At 33.4% G+C, this 15,936-nt stretch overlaps 1 long non-coding RNA gene across 1 annotated transcript; it reads left to right on the forward strand.

The window, feature by feature from the left end:
- Positions 1-13,142: 13,142 nt before the first annotated feature.
- On the forward strand, positions 13,143-15,672 carry LOC128043110 (uncharacterized). The gene is made up of 2 exons (XR_008198838.1): positions 13,143-14,111; positions 15,433-15,672. It is a non-coding gene; the product is annotated as an uncharacterized LOC128043110 (long non-coding RNA).
- The last annotated feature ends 264 nt before the right edge of the window (positions 15,673-15,936 follow it).

Here is a 15,936-nt window from a genome sequence, read left to right on the forward strand (position 1 = left end):
GGATTATGAAACCAACTTTGACACTGCAAAGAGTGGTAAACTCATTGGCTTTCTTCAAGATGCCTAACTTCCTTTTTTGAGACTAGATCTTCTAGCACTTCATTACAAATCCAAGAAAGAAGGTGAAGCTTGCTTCCATTGCAAATGACCTTAGTGGAAGAGCTAGTCTCAAGAAAAGGAGATTCGGACTATGGAAGAAAGTTAGTGACCTTACCAATCTTCGTAGAATCAAGGTCGATTTTATCATCTATAGAAGCTTTACAATGTGTTGGCGATATGCTTATCATACGCAATGGTGCAACGACTACTCTAATACTTGTGTGACACCATGAATGAAGAAGGTGAAACTTGCATGGATTATCAATGGAGGTTTTAGAAGAATCGATTTAAAAAAGAGAGGTTTGAGTTATTGAATAAACTTAGTGAGTTGAGCATTCAATGTAGTTTCAAAGATGGTGTTATCGTATATAGGCTGGAAAATAATGAGCCAATGGTGTGGTCATCTCCCAACGAGGTACAACGACTACATGAATTTTCACTGGAAATCCATGCCTGTTTAAGTCTTTTTGACACCCTCTCTATATTTCATGGAGGTTGAAGAAGAGAATTTAGGTTGCTTTAATAAATTTGCCAATGGATCGTTTATATATTGTGGTAGAAAAGACAAGGGATTTAATGGCTGAGCTAGAATACTAAGTATGTCATGGCTAGCTTGAAGATTTTTTAAATTAATTCCGCAATTATAGGTTAAAAAATCCATTTGACCAGATTCTGTAGATTATGGTAGGATTTGTCATTATTATTCAATGCTTGTTATGATAATATTTCTTTATATGGTCAAGTTTACAAGGCTATATTTTATTTTTAATAATTTGAATTTTGTGGTTGGTGCTAAGAAATTACCATGGGCTCAAGAGGAATGCATTATGTTTTCATTCAAATAGTATGAGTTTTAGAATTTAAGATTTAATTTGATAAGGTTAAGCAACTAGGGTTAAAAATTAAAAAGAAAATCAAAATGATTTTGAACAAACATGTTATTTGGTTTTAGTTCAATTTTATTGAATATAACTTGCTCTTGTTTTGGTATTAATTGAAATGATTTAGTTCGATTTTTGGTGCATAAAATTATAATAATGTTTAAAGGACAAAATTTAACAAGTCTAAAATTCAAATCTCACCATGTTTTCTTATGCTAGGTTATGACATTGTTGTACCAAAAGAAAGGTCGAGCATTGCAAAAATCCACTTTTCCAAAAGAAAGGTCGAGCATTGCAAAAATCCACTTTCTTAAGAAAGTTAGTGAGCTATTTGAGTTATGGTGTATATTTGTTAAATTACAATTTGCAAACATGGTAATTTTCACATCCCAAAAATTGGGTTTGTAGAATTGGGTTGGTGAACCGAGAGTTGTCACGCCCCCGACTTTTAAGGTTATCTTCGCATGTCTATTTAAAAAATAAGTTTATGATTTGATTGTGAAGTGATAGTGAAATTTTTGTTGAAACCCAAGTTCAAATCCCCTCCGTCGCATCATTTTTATTATTTTGCAAAGTTTACTTCAAACCGTAAATAGTGTTATGCCTTGTTGTAAAAATAAATGTTGTAAAATTATTTAAAGGATGAGCTATTGGCTTAATGGTTAATAATGAATAAGGATATATTGTAATTGGCCTATAGACTTAGTTCGAATCCTTTCCCTTGCAATCCTCGATTCGTACAAAAAACAAGAACAATCGAATAAGGAAACTGAAACTGAAAGTAAAGTTGAAAGTTTACTAAGAATGAAAGATGTAATCTAAAAAGTAAACTAAAACGAAGGGAAATAGTCCTTTTTAATGTCCAGAACATTTCTATTTATAGAGTTCCTGTTTAATTAACTGAGTTAGGCTTAATACAATTGACTAAACATGTTCGATTAAATTTTGGCAGACAAAAACACCTTTAGTGAGTTAATTGGCCTCGTCGCAGCAGTGTTGCGACATCTTTAGGTCAGTTTCACGTCATTAAGGTCAATATACTAATTTCCTCGTCCAGGTTGGGTGTCCTGACATCATATGGCTGGTGTCGTAACATCACATGGCTGGTGTCATCACATTGATGTCAGACTGCTTCATTGGAGGGTCTGGAGTGGGTGTTGTGGCATCCAAGCTTGGTGTTGCACCATCGGAGGTGTTCCACCGACTCCTTGGGATGAATTGATGTCCTACACGCTCAATCAACACGTTAGTCTTCCCTTCGACCCGAATTGGCCTACAAGGTCATAAAACACTCAAAAAAATCCTATTTTATTAATTTCAACGAAAATTGTACTAAAATGGAAAATAAACTAAAACAATATGATAACACTATAGAATAACATATTTTTATGTATTAATTATGTATTTATTCTGAGTATGATCCTGCTAATTTGAGCTATTTATGATCTTTTATCTCATAGGGACTAAAATTGAGGCAAAAGAAAAATTAAGGGCCAAAAGCGTGAATTTAGAGATAAAATGGGCCAATATGCGACACAAGGAAAAGTTGGTGCCAAAAGTGCAAGCATGGAGGACACAAGGGTTGAAATGCAAAAAGAAGAGATTTTATTCTATTAAACTCTATTTTAATTATATTAGGATAATTAATATTGAGATAATTATTAATGATTATTTTTAGGATTTTATTTTATCTTTATTTATCTTCAATTAAATGTATTTATCTTTTAGGAATTTAAGTTGGATTAGACTATCTCCCCTAGCACTATAAATAAGGGGTGAAGTGACTCAAAAGGGGATCCCAGATATTTTTCTGAAAACACTCTCTCCCCAAAAGTTTAGGCTTTTGTTCTTCTCATATTTCTTTTTAATAAAATATTTCTTTTTATTTATTTATTTTCTTTTCTACCACAACCATGACCCACTAAACCCATCTAGCCGAAGGTTGTCAAAAATCCCCAAAAGGGTTCATGAGGCTTAAAATCCGTACTTAGACTCCTCGCTGAGTATTCATCGTTTCTCCGCACTACGGGGTTGACGCTTCCGTCCATGTCCCTAAAGAAGTAAGCTTTTCAACGTATGCAAAGGCGGGTGCTTTGTATGTTTTGGGAAGGTTGCAAGTCGGTTCGTTAGCTTACTGCGTCAGAGGTTGGCGAGCCTAAGAGACAAAATGGCGTGGGATTCACCATTGAGAAGCGTTGATCTAGCATAAGACAATCCCACAGAAGCGATTGTTGGCTAGAGTCAGGTTCCACCACATCGTAAGTCTAAGTCATTGGAGCTGGTGGTCGTAGGCGTCCTCTTCCACTATAACTGGCTTATTCGGTTTGGGAAGGATCATCTAAAAGCCGAGGATTGAACCCAAGGCGGAACGAGACAACTGGAGGCTGGAATCTCCCATAAGAATTTCCTTTCTCTCAATTCTATTTTTAATTTTTCTAATTTTTGATTCAATATTCTTAAATTTGTTTTTATTTTATTTTTCGTTTTCAAATCCAAACATTTAATTATGTTGTTTTTTTATTTTATTTTTTTCAGGCACACAAGTTTTCTTGGGCAAGATTCTGCCTAGGATTTCACGGAACAAGATATTTTGCAAGTCCAGACCCTGATGATTTGACCCTACTTCCCTTTTACTATTCTTTTTCATTATTTATTAGGTATAGGATATTTTTGGTGCTTTCAACGACAGCATCACAATACATAATGGCTAGAAAAGAAGGTCACAAAATGTTAAAAAGGATTTAATTTGCCATAACAAATTGAAATTTGAAACCAACTGGCGATGTAACGGCTCGATGGTCGGGGGTGTCGGAAAATGTATTCCTGGACCTCTGTTCACGTAAATCAGAAAAATATTTACGAAGCTAGTTGTGTAGTTAATTAGATTTGGATTAAGTGAATTTACTTGAATCAGAAGTAATTAGGTATAAGGACTAAATTGCATATAGGGTGAAAGTTGAATTATAGATTAAAAATAATTAAAGGGGCTAAAGAAGCAATTTAACCATTGTTTCTTTAGTGGGACGACATTAGGTAAATTAGGTGTAAATTTATTTTATATATTATAATATTAAAGTTAAAATATATTATAATATGTTATCTTAAGTATTAAGTAAATATATATTATATAATAATAAAATAGGTAAAAAAAGAACATACAAACTAAGAAAGAAAAAGAAAGAAGAAAATAAAGTCATGCACGACCTTAGGGACTTCTAAGGTTCAAAGTTCAATTGGTTAGTCAATTTAGTCCCTTTTCTTGTAATTTTTATGTTTTTGGAATTTCGGTAGCTAGGGTTACCCGACCTATGTTGAAATTTTAGCAATTATTAAGTTTTTAAGTGTTGTTAATGTTGAATAATTTTAGTATTAGGGATTAAATTGATAGATTTTTAAGTTAGAAATAGAAAATAACTATATTGTAGAACAAATTGTAAAATTTGAGTAATAAGGACTAAATTGTAAAAAAATTGAAATTTAGGGGTTTACGTGAAAATAGGGAGTTAAATTTACTTTAAAGTGGAATTTGTATGAAAATATAGAATTAAATGTGAAGAATAAAATTAGTCTCGGTTTAGGGACTAAACTGGAATTTAAACAAATATTGAGTAAAAATTAAAATATTCAATATTCAATATGAAATTGAAATTTTACTGTATTGATGAATTTTAATTGTTTTAATTCTGTAGCTAACGTCATACCAGAATCCTCGACTAAAAAGGGGAAAGATAAAATCGACGTCGAATAGCTCGGAATTCCTTGTTTGTATTTCTATAATCCGAACTTAGTTGTTAATTGTTATAATTCAATTTAATGCATGTGGTAAGTGTTGAGGTGAGTAATTGACATTTTGATAATTTATTAAAATGGATTGAATTGGTAAATACATATATATTGAATGTATTGGTTATTGATTTGAACTGAATATATGTGTTAATGTGAAAGTTGGATATTGATTATTATAGATTGAATTTAATTCATGTGTATATATGTGATTATATGAAAAAATTAGTATTGGAAATTGGTTATATCTAAAATGTGAAATTAAGCCCTATTAACTGTATCAGGCTGAGTCTGATATAGATGGCATGCCATAGGATAGGAAGAGTTCAGGGATTTCTTCGACTTTGAGTCGATGAGGCACTGGGTGCCAATTTACTTCGGTTTAACCGATGAGACACTGGGTGTCAAATTTATATAGTGCTGGGCGCAGTTACTACTTCGGATTTATCCGATGAGGCACTGGGTGCCAAACTATTGTGTTGGTTGGATCCGTGTATCCGTTCAAGTCCGAGTCATGTTAATAGGGGTAATTAAATAAAACGGTACTATGATTGATATTGGATGATATTGCATGTGAATTGAAAATGCGATAGTGATTTGGAAAATGAAAATAAGATACATGAGTTATGCACTCATGTATAGAATGGATAATGCCATTGTTTAAATGAAATGTGAATCAAAATGTAAAAAAAAAAAATTATATAGCAAGCATGATAATTGGTTTATTTGTGAAACAAATGAAATATGATAACATGTGTAAGTTGAATATTGTGTGAAATGATATGCTATTATGTATGAATTCAAAGAGTTGGTATATGGTAGTTGTGATTTTTAAATACTAATATGTGTTATATTTCAATTATACAATTGTAATCTCTTGTCTTTAAATATTCATATTATAGAAATACCACTGAGTTTCACTCAGCGTACGGTTTTGTTTTTATGTGCGCAGATTAGGTATTTCACTTTTTGATCACCGATTCAGCATCCAATAACAACCCCGAACTCAAATGTGGTGATTTTTATCTTTTGTGTCGGCATGTACTTACGACGTCTAAATGATAGTTATTTTATGGATGGATTGTACATGAGGTTATAAGTGTAATGTTGGTTTGATATATATATAAACATGTGTTTGTGTTTGAAGCCATAGTATGGTATGGTGAATTGAACCAAAGCTTGGTATGTGCATGTGAATTCATGTTAATGTTTTAAGTAGATATGAGTTAGGCGAAATTGATTGATTTTGGCATGTTTATAATCTTTATTTGAATGATGCACTGGTGATATTTTTTGATGATATAAATATGGTACCAATGAGGGTACATTGGTTAGGCACCTAGGATGATTGTTTTAGTATGTTTTGAATGTGTTTGATTGTGTTTTGGACAGGTTAAACGAATGGTTTTTAAGTTGTTTAATGCCTAAGAATTTAGGAATTGGTAAATTTGTTGGTAAAGGCACATTTTAGGTCTACACGGCCAGACACACCAGCGTGTTACTTGGCCGTGTGAAACACACAGCTAGCACGCGGGCGTGCGAGGCCATTTCGAAGGGTACACGGCCTGACACACGGGTGTGTGGCCTTGCCGTGTGACCCAAGTCAGGGAGTTACATGGGCACAGACACGGATTGGAACACGGCTGTGTTTCCCTACTTCGAATGCTCACACAGCCAGACACACGGGCGTATGACTTGGCCGTGTGAGTCACACGGCTTGATCACACTGCCGTGTGAACCCTGCAGTTAAAAATTTTCTAACTTTTTCCAAAAAAATTCAAATGTTCTCAAGTCAGTCTCAAATCATTTCTAAAGTGTTTTCAAACTCTCAAAGGCTTAATAAGGGATTCTATACATGTTAATGATGGATCATTTTATTATTTTTGAAATGTTTGAAAATAATGATTAGATTACGATTACTTGGAAATGTTCTGAAACCTATTTTGGTGACGGATACAGGTTAAGGGTGCTACATTTATGGTATCAGAGCTTTACAGGTTTAGCTGATTCTCAGACTAAATTGAGCTCAAAATTGAGTCTAGAGGTACATGCCATGATTTAGTCGAATTTAGCTGACTACTCTAATACTTGTGTGACACCATGAATGAAGAAGGTTAAATTTGCATGGATTATCAATGGAAGTATTAGAAGAATCAGTATAAAAAAAAGAGGTTTGAGTTATTGAAAAAAAATCAATGAGTTGAGAATTAAATGCAGTTTCAAAGATGGTGTTATCGTATATAGCCTGAAAAGTTATGAGCCAATGGTGTGGCCATCTCCCAACGAGGTACAATGACTACTTGAATTTTCACTGGAAATGTAGGCATTTTTAAATCTCTTTGACTTCCATGGTTTTTGTTTGGTGACCTATCCTTCTTCCCTTTACATTCTTTCTATATTTGATAGGGGTTGAAGAAGAGAGTTTAGGTTGATTTAATGAATTTGCCAATGAATCATTTATATATTGAAGGAGATAAGACAAAGGATTTAATGGCTGAGCTAGAAGACTAAGTATTTCATGGCTAGCTTGAAGATTTTTTAAATTAATTAAGCAATTATAGGTTAAAAAATCCATTTGACCAGATTCTGTAGATTATGGTAGGATTTGTCACTATTACTCAATGCTTGTTATGATAACATTTCTTTATATGAACTAGTTTACAAGGCTTTATTTTGTTTCGAATAATTTGAATTTTATGGTTGGTGGTAAGAAATTACAGTGCACTCAAGAGGAATTCGTTATGTTTTCATTCTAATAGTATGAGTTTTAGAACTCTAGATTTAATTTGATTAGTTCAAGAAACTAGGGTTAAAAATTTTTAAAAAAAATCAAAATGATTTTTATAAACATGTTATTTGTTTTTAGTTCAATTTTTATGGACTTTAACTTGCTTTCGTTTTGGTATTAATTGAAAGTATTTAGTTTGATTTTTGATGCATAAAATCATAATAATGTTTAAAAGACAACAATTAACAAGTTTAAAACTCAAATCTCACAACTTTTTCCTATGCTAGGTTATGATATTGTTGTACCAAAAGAAAGGTCCAGCATTGCAAAAATCCACTTTCTTAAGAAAGTTAGTGAGCCATTTGAGTTAAGGCCTATATTCATTAAATTACAATTTGCAAACCTGGTAATTGTCACATCCCAAAAATCGGGTTAGTAGAATTGGGTTGGTGAACCGAGAGTTTTCACGCCCCTAACTATTAAATTTATCTTCGTACGTCTATTAAAAACTTAAGTTTCGGATCTGATGGTTAAGTGATAGTGAAATTATGTTTGAAACTCAAGTTCAAATCCCCTCCTTCGTATCATTTTTATTATTTTACAAAGTTTGCTTCAAACCCTAAAAAGTGCTACGCCTTGTTGTAAAAATAAATGGTGTAAAATTATTTAAAGGATGAGCTATTGGCTTAATGGTTAAGAATGTATAAGGATATAGTTTAATTGGTTTATAGACTTAGGTGGAATCCATTCCCTAGTAATCAATGATCCGTACAAAAAACACGAACAATCGAATAAGCAAATTGAAATTGAAATTAAAGTTGAAAGTTTACTAAGAATGAAAAACATAATCTAAAAAGTTAACTGAAATGAAGGGAAATAGTCCCTTTTAATGTCCAAAGCATTTCCATTTATATAGTTCATTTTTAAATGATTGATTTAGGCTTAATATAATTGACTAATCATGTTCGATTAAATTTGAGCAGACAAAAACACCTTTAGTAAATTAATTGGCCTCATCGCAGTGGTGTTTCGACATCTTCAGGTCAGTGTCACAACATTGAGGGCAATATATTCATTTCCTCGTCCAGGTTTGGTGTCATGACACCACATGGCTGGTGTCGCGACATCACTTGGCTGGTGTGATGACATTGATTGTAGACTGCTTCATTAGAGGGTCTGGAGTGGGTGTTGCGGCATCCAAGCTTGGTGTTGCGACATCAGAGGTGTTCCACTGATTCCTTGGCCTGAATTGATGTCCTACACACTTAATCAACACCTTAGTCTTCCCTTAGGCTTGAATTTTCCTACAAGGTCATAAAACACTCCAAAAATTCTTATTTTATTACTTTTAAAGAAAACCATACTAAAATGGAAAATACATTAAAACAATACATAATGGCTAGAAAACAAGGTCAAAAAATGTTGAAAAGGATTTAATTTGCCACAAAAAATTGTAATTTGAACCAGCTGACGACTGCACATTTGATTGCACATTTTATTACTCCATAGCATGTGACAATTGCACCTCTGACTTAAAAGATAGGCATGGATTATGAAACCAACTTTGACGAGAGAGAGAGTGATCAACTCATTGGCTTTCTTCAAGATGCCTAATTTTATTTTTTGAGACTAGATTTTCTAGCATTTCATTACCAATCCAAGAAAGATGGTGAAGCTTGCTTCCATTGCAAATAGCCGTGGTGGAAGAGCTAGTCTCAAGAAAAGGAGGTTTGGACTATGGAAGGAAGTAAGTGAGCTTACCAATCTTCGTAGAATAAAGGTTGATTTCATCATCTATAGAAACTCCATAATGTGTTGGCGATGTGCTCATCACACGTAATGGTGCAACAACTACTGTAATACTTCTGTGACACCATGAATGAAGAAGGTTAAACTTGCATGGATTATTAATGGAAGTTTTAGAAGAATCGGTCTAAAAAAGGGAGGTTTGAGTTATTGAAGAAAATCAGTGAGTTGAGCATTCAATGTAGTTTTAAATATGGTGTTATCGTATATAGCCTGAAAAATTATGAGCCAATGGTGTGGCCATCGCCCGACGAGGTACAATGACTACTTGAATTTTCACTGGAAATCCAGGCATTTTTAAGTCTCTTTGACTTCCATGGTTTTTGTTTGGCAACCTATCCTTCTTTCCTTTACATTCTCTCTATATTTGATAGGGGTTGAAGAAGAGAGTTTAAGTTGATTTAATGAATTTGCCAATGAATCATTTATATATTGAAGGAGATAAGGCAAAGGATTTAATGGCTGAGCTGGAAGACTAAGTATTTCATGGCAAGCTTGAAGATTTTTTAAATTAATTAAGCAATTATAGGTTAAAAAGTCCATTTGACCAGATTCTGTAGATTATGGTAGGATTTGTCACTATTATTCAATGCTTGTTATGATAACATTTCTTTATATAGACTAGTTTACAAGGCTTTATTTTGTTTCGAATAATTTGAATTTTGTGGTCGGTGGTAAGAAATTACAGTGCGCTCAAGAGGAATGCATTATGTTTTCATTCTAATAGTATGAGTTTTAGAACTCTAGATTTAATTTGATTAGTTCAAGCAACTAGGGTTAAAAATTTTTAAAAAAATCATAATGATTTTGAATAAACATGTTATTTGATTTTAGTTCAATTTTTATGGACTTTAACTTGCTTTCGTTTTGGTATTAATTGAAAGTATTTAGTTTGATTTTTGATGCATAAAATCATAATAATGTTTAAAAGACAACAATTAACAAGTCTAAAACTTAAATCTCTCAACTTTTTCCTATGCTAGGTTATGAAATTGTTGTACCAAAAGAAAGGTCGAGCATTGCAAAAATCCACTTTCTTAAGAAAGTTAGTGAGCCATTTGAGTTAAGGCCTATATTTGTTAAATTACAATTTGCAAACATGGTAACTGTCACATCCCAAAAACTGGGTTAGTAGAGTTGGGTTGGTGAACCGAGAGTTGTCACACCCCTAACTATTAAATTTATCTTCATACATCTATTAAAAAAAATAAGTTTCTTATCTGATGGTTATGTGGTAGTGAAATTATGTTTGAAACTCAAGTTCAAATCCCCTCTGTCGTATCATTTTTATTATTTTGCAAAGCTTGCTTCAAACCGTAAATAGTGAAAATAAATGGTGTAAAATTATTTAAAGGATGAGCTATTGGCTTAATGGTTAAGAATGTATAAGGATATAATGTAATTGGCTTATAGACTTTGTTGGAATCCTTTCCCTAGCAATCTACTATCCGTATGAAAAACACGAACAATCGAATAAGCAAACTGAAATTTAAATTAATGTTGAAAGTTTACTAAGAATGTAAAGCGTAATCTAAAAAGTAAACTAAAATGAAGGGAAATAGTCCCTTTTAATGTCTAGAGCATTTCCATTTATAGAGTTCCTGTTTAAATAACCGAGTTAGGCTTAATACATTGACTAAACATGTTCGATTATATTTGTGCGGACAAAACACCTTTAGTGAATTAATTGGCCTCGTCGCAGCGGTGTTGCGACATCTTCAGGTCAGTGTCATGACATTGAGGGCAATATACTCATTTCCTCGTCTAGGCTATGTGTCGTGACATCACATGGCTGGTGTCATGACATTGATGGCAGACTACTTCATTGGAGGGTCTGGAGTGGGTGTTGCGGCATCCAAGCTTGGTGTTGCAACATCAGAGGTGTTCCACTATCTCCTTGCCCTGAATTAATGTCCTACACACTTAATCAACACGTTAGTCTTCCCTGAGGCCTGAATTGGCCTACAAGGACATAAAACGCTCCAAAAATTCTTATTTTATTACTTTCAACGAAAACTATACTAAACTGGAAAATACACTAAAATAATACATAATGGCTAGAAAACAAGGTCACGAAATGTTACAAAGGATTTAAGTTGCCACAAAAAATTGTAATTTGAAACCAACTGACGACTGCACCTTTGATTGCACCTTTTATTACTCCATAGCATGTGACGGTTTCACCTCTGACTTGTAATCTGGGCATGGATTATGAAACCAACTTTGACACTACAAAGAGTGGTCAACTCATTGGCTTTCTTCAAGATGCTTAGCTTCCTTTTTTAAGACTAGATCTTCTAGCACTTCGTTACCAATCTAAGAAAGACGGTGAAGCTTGCTTCCATTGTAAATGACCGTGGTGGAAGAGCTAGTCTCAAGAAAAGGAGGTTTGGACTATGGAAGAAAGTTAGTGAGCTTACCAATATTCGTAGAATCAAGGTCGATTTTATCATCTATAGCAGCTTCACAATGAGTTGGTGATGTGGTTATCACACACAATGGTGCAACGACTACTCTAATACTTGTGTGACACCATGAATGAAGAAGGTTAAACTTGCATGGATTATCAATGGAAGTTTTAGAAGAATCAGCCTAAAAAAGGGAGGTTTTATTTATTGAAGAAAATCAATGAGTTGAGCATTCAATGTAGTTTCAAAGATGGTGTTATCGTATATAGCTTGGAAAATAATAAGCCAATGGTGTGGCCATCTCCCAACAAGGTACAAGGACTACATGAATTTTCACTGGAAACCCAGGCATTTTTAAGTCTATTTGACTTCCATGGTTTTTGTTTGCCGACCTATCCTTCTTCCCTTTAAGATCTCTATATATTCCATAAGGGTTGAAGAAGAGAGTTTAGGTTGCTTTGATGAATTTGCTAAAGAATTGTTTATATATTGAGGGAGATAAGATAAGGGATTTAATGGCTGAGCTGGAATACAAAGTATTTCATGGCTAGCTTGAATACTTTTTAAATTAATTCAACAATTATAGGTTAAAAAATCCATTTGTCCAGATTTTCTAGATTATGGTAGGATTTGTCACCATTATTCAATGGTTGTTATTATAACATTTCTTTATATGGACTAGTTTACAAGGTTATATTTTTTTTCTAATAATTTGAATTTTGTGGTTGGTGGTAAGAAAGTACGGTGGGCTTAAGAGGAATGCATGATGTTATCATTCAAATAGTATGAGTTTTAGAATTCAAGATTTAATTTGATTAGTTCAAGCAACTAGGGTTAAAAATTTTAAAAAATCAAAATGATTTCGAATAAACATGTTATTTGGTTTTAGTTCACTTTTTATAGAATTTAACTTGATTTCATTTTGGTATTAATTGAAAGCATATAGTTCAATTTTTGGTTGATAAAATCATAATAATGTTTAAAGGACAACATTTAACAAGTCTAAAAATCAAATCTCACCACTTTTTCCTATGCTAGGTTATGATATTGTTGTACCAAAAGAAAATTCGAGCAATGCGAAAATCTATTTCCTTATGAAAGTTAGTGAGCCATTTGAGTTAAGCCCTATGGTCATTAAATTACAATTTGCAAACATGGTAATTGTCACATCCCAAAATTCAAGTTTTTAGAAGTGGGTTCGTGAATCGAGAGTTGTCACGTCCCTGACTTTTAAGGTTGTCTTCGTAAGTTTATTACAAAAATAAGTTTTTAATCTGATGGTTAAGTGATAGTGAAATTGTTCTTAAAACTCATGTTCAAATCCCCTCCGTAGCATCCTTTTTATTATTTTGCATAGTTTTCTTCAAACCCTTAAAAGTGTCATGCCTTGTTGTAAAAATAAATGTTGTAAAATTATTTAAAGGATGAGATATTGGCTTAATGGATAAGAATGAATAATGAGATTGTGTAATTGGCTTATAGACTTGAGTTTGAATCATTTCTTGAGCAAATAAAGAAATTTTGCTATTCTTTCTCTATATAAGTTATTTATTTTATTCTTCTCTTCTTTTCTCAATTCTTTCCTTACCCTAGCTGTTCCTCTCCTCTCTCTCTCTCTGATTTTCTCTCTATTTTTCTCCTTTCTTCTTCCTTGTGTCGTCCCTAGCTGAGTGATTTTCACCACTGTTGTACTGCCTTATTGCTCTATTACCTGGTTACAATTCCTCCATCCTTATTGCTGGCATTTTTAATCACCAAATAGCCTCTTTTCTTCCCTAAAACCCTCCTTTGAGCCACTTGAATCAGCCTCTCCTTGCTGCCATTAAACCTCCATTTTCTCCCCATTTTCTCCACTCGTGGTGTACTGGTTGTTTCCTTTTGCTTCTCGATTCTTGTTCTGTTGCTTGTCAATTTTTGTTGCTGTTTTTAGAACCATTTTATTACTGTTTCCAGCCTCTAAAATTCATCCCCTTTGGATCCAAAACCTATTTTTGTGCCGCCCCAAATCAACCACATTCTTACTGCCGCTTGTGGTGGTGTGCGACCCATCAGTGTACCACTTATAGGCTACAATTTTTCTCTTCTTTTTCCTCCCATTGCAATAGTGTTCTACTCATTTTTCCTTTATTTAAAACAACCCTTAAAATTCTTAATTAAGTCTGTATATGATCCTATTCATCTGACATCTCAGATCTAGTTATCGGGTGTAAGCGCAGTTCTATGCGAGATCTTGCGTTGTTTTGATTTCACTTATAGTTGTTGCCATGGTCGAATGCTCTGAGGCCATAACGTGATTTTCAGTTACTAATATTTAAGTATTCTTTCAATCTTAGGTACTTATTTGAACGTGTCGAATCAGCAGTAAAGTCGGATTTCATTCGTGCCCTTGTTTCGCATCAAATCAATGTAAGTTACCGTGACGATTTGGATCTGAAAATTTGTTGGTGTAACACTGATTTGGCCAAGCCCTTAGGGGCTATTTCAAGGCTATTTTTAATATTATTTTAACTCATTAAATGCTATAATTTGGTTTTAGACATGTTTAAGGTTTTAGTGTGGTAGTGCAGACTTTGCGGATTAGTGCTAGGGACTTGTGAATTAAGGTGTGGGTCTTTTCCTTTGTTTAATTAGTCTAAAATTCGTATAAAATATGTTTAAATGAAAAATTTTCTTGCTGGTTATTGAATGGCTGAATGGCCTAATTGCTAATAAAAGAGGTGTCGAGCTAGGTACGTACACTAATTGAAAGCTGATTGTTAAAGGCCCTGTTGGGACCGATTGTGATCTGTATGAGCTCAATGTGATTTATGCCTTTGTGCTGTAATTTGTTAATACTATATTTGGTATATCAAATCTTTGTTTGCTAAGTTCTATTGAAAATATGTGAATTGTATGCATGTATAGCATGCTGAATTTTGAGACACTAATTGATGTGCATGTCAAATGCCATGTATGATATTGAGCTTGTATGTATTTATAATTATATACCTTATGTGAAAAAGGACTGCATGGAAAGGATGTATGCATGCTACTGTTTCTATAAATGAAAAGTATGCAAGGCATATACCGACACTGACTATTGATACGCATGTTAAGCATGCCATTGTACTGAGATTGAAAATGATAGCATGGTTTGCTCACTAATTGTATGCCATTTTGCAATATGCATGGGGTGGGTTATTGTGGTTTACGAAGGAGTTTCGTGGAGTATCGGTAGTAGTTAAGGTTCGCATTATTATTGTCAGTGCACAACATCGGAAGTACCGAGGAGATTGACGATTTTATCGCATTATTGGTAGCTTGTCCTCACTATTGGCCATTTATCTGCATTACCGATACTGGTGGCTTGTCCACAGTACTGGTAGCTTGTCTGCATATATATTGCACTTTATTTGCACTAATGTACTGATGGTTTATCCACATCGAGCTTCAGCTTACACTATTTGGTATTTGGTAAATGGGTTCTGGGGAACTTGTGGTATGTAACGAATGTTAGGGTAGGAACATTTGCATTTCATCATTTGCATCATACCATGCTCATACATCGATTTGTTAATTGCTATGAACTTTTATTGATGGCACTTATTAATGAACTGCTAAGTTTGAAATGGTTACTGTATTGATGATTCTATAATTTACTGTAATTGAACCAGTACCTGTGTAAATAACTTGTTTGACTCACATTGACCTTCATAAGCTCACTCCCCGACAATGTTTAACTTTTCAGGTAAACCTTGAAACTAGGACCGACCTCGGCATACAGAGCGCCGCCTCAGACAACAGACTATTTTTTAAAATAAGTATTATTAATAAGTCTCTATTGGTTTTGGTTTGTAATTTTTAATGTCTTTGGTTTGTGTCTTGATTATTTTTTATTTGGGGAGTTTTGCATGCATGGATTACTTAAGCATAATAATAGGGAAATGCGTGATATTTGGCTTAAATAAAATTTGACATTGTTCTCCAATTTTAGCTTCATTGTAAAGAAATCATTTTTGAAAAAAAAAATCGTTAAGGCAACTAGATTCCTAAAAGGACATGAATAATGGTTTTTTTGTTGCATTAGTTAACATCGAGTTTTTACAAAGTAGAGCAACAAACAAACAATATTTCTAAAACATCATTTTCAACACTAAAATGAATCTTAAGTACAGATGACCTAATAAATGAATGGTTTTTAAACTAACTCACAGTACAACCATAATTTTTTTCTCTAAAATGAGCTGATTTA

The sequence above is a fragment of the Gossypium raimondii genome, chromosome 1 (genome assembly GCF_025698545.1).
Source record: "Gossypium raimondii isolate GPD5lz chromosome 1, ASM2569854v1, whole genome shotgun sequence".
NCBI classification, from domain to species: domain Eukaryota; kingdom Viridiplantae; phylum Streptophyta; class Magnoliopsida; order Malvales; family Malvaceae; genus Gossypium; species Gossypium raimondii.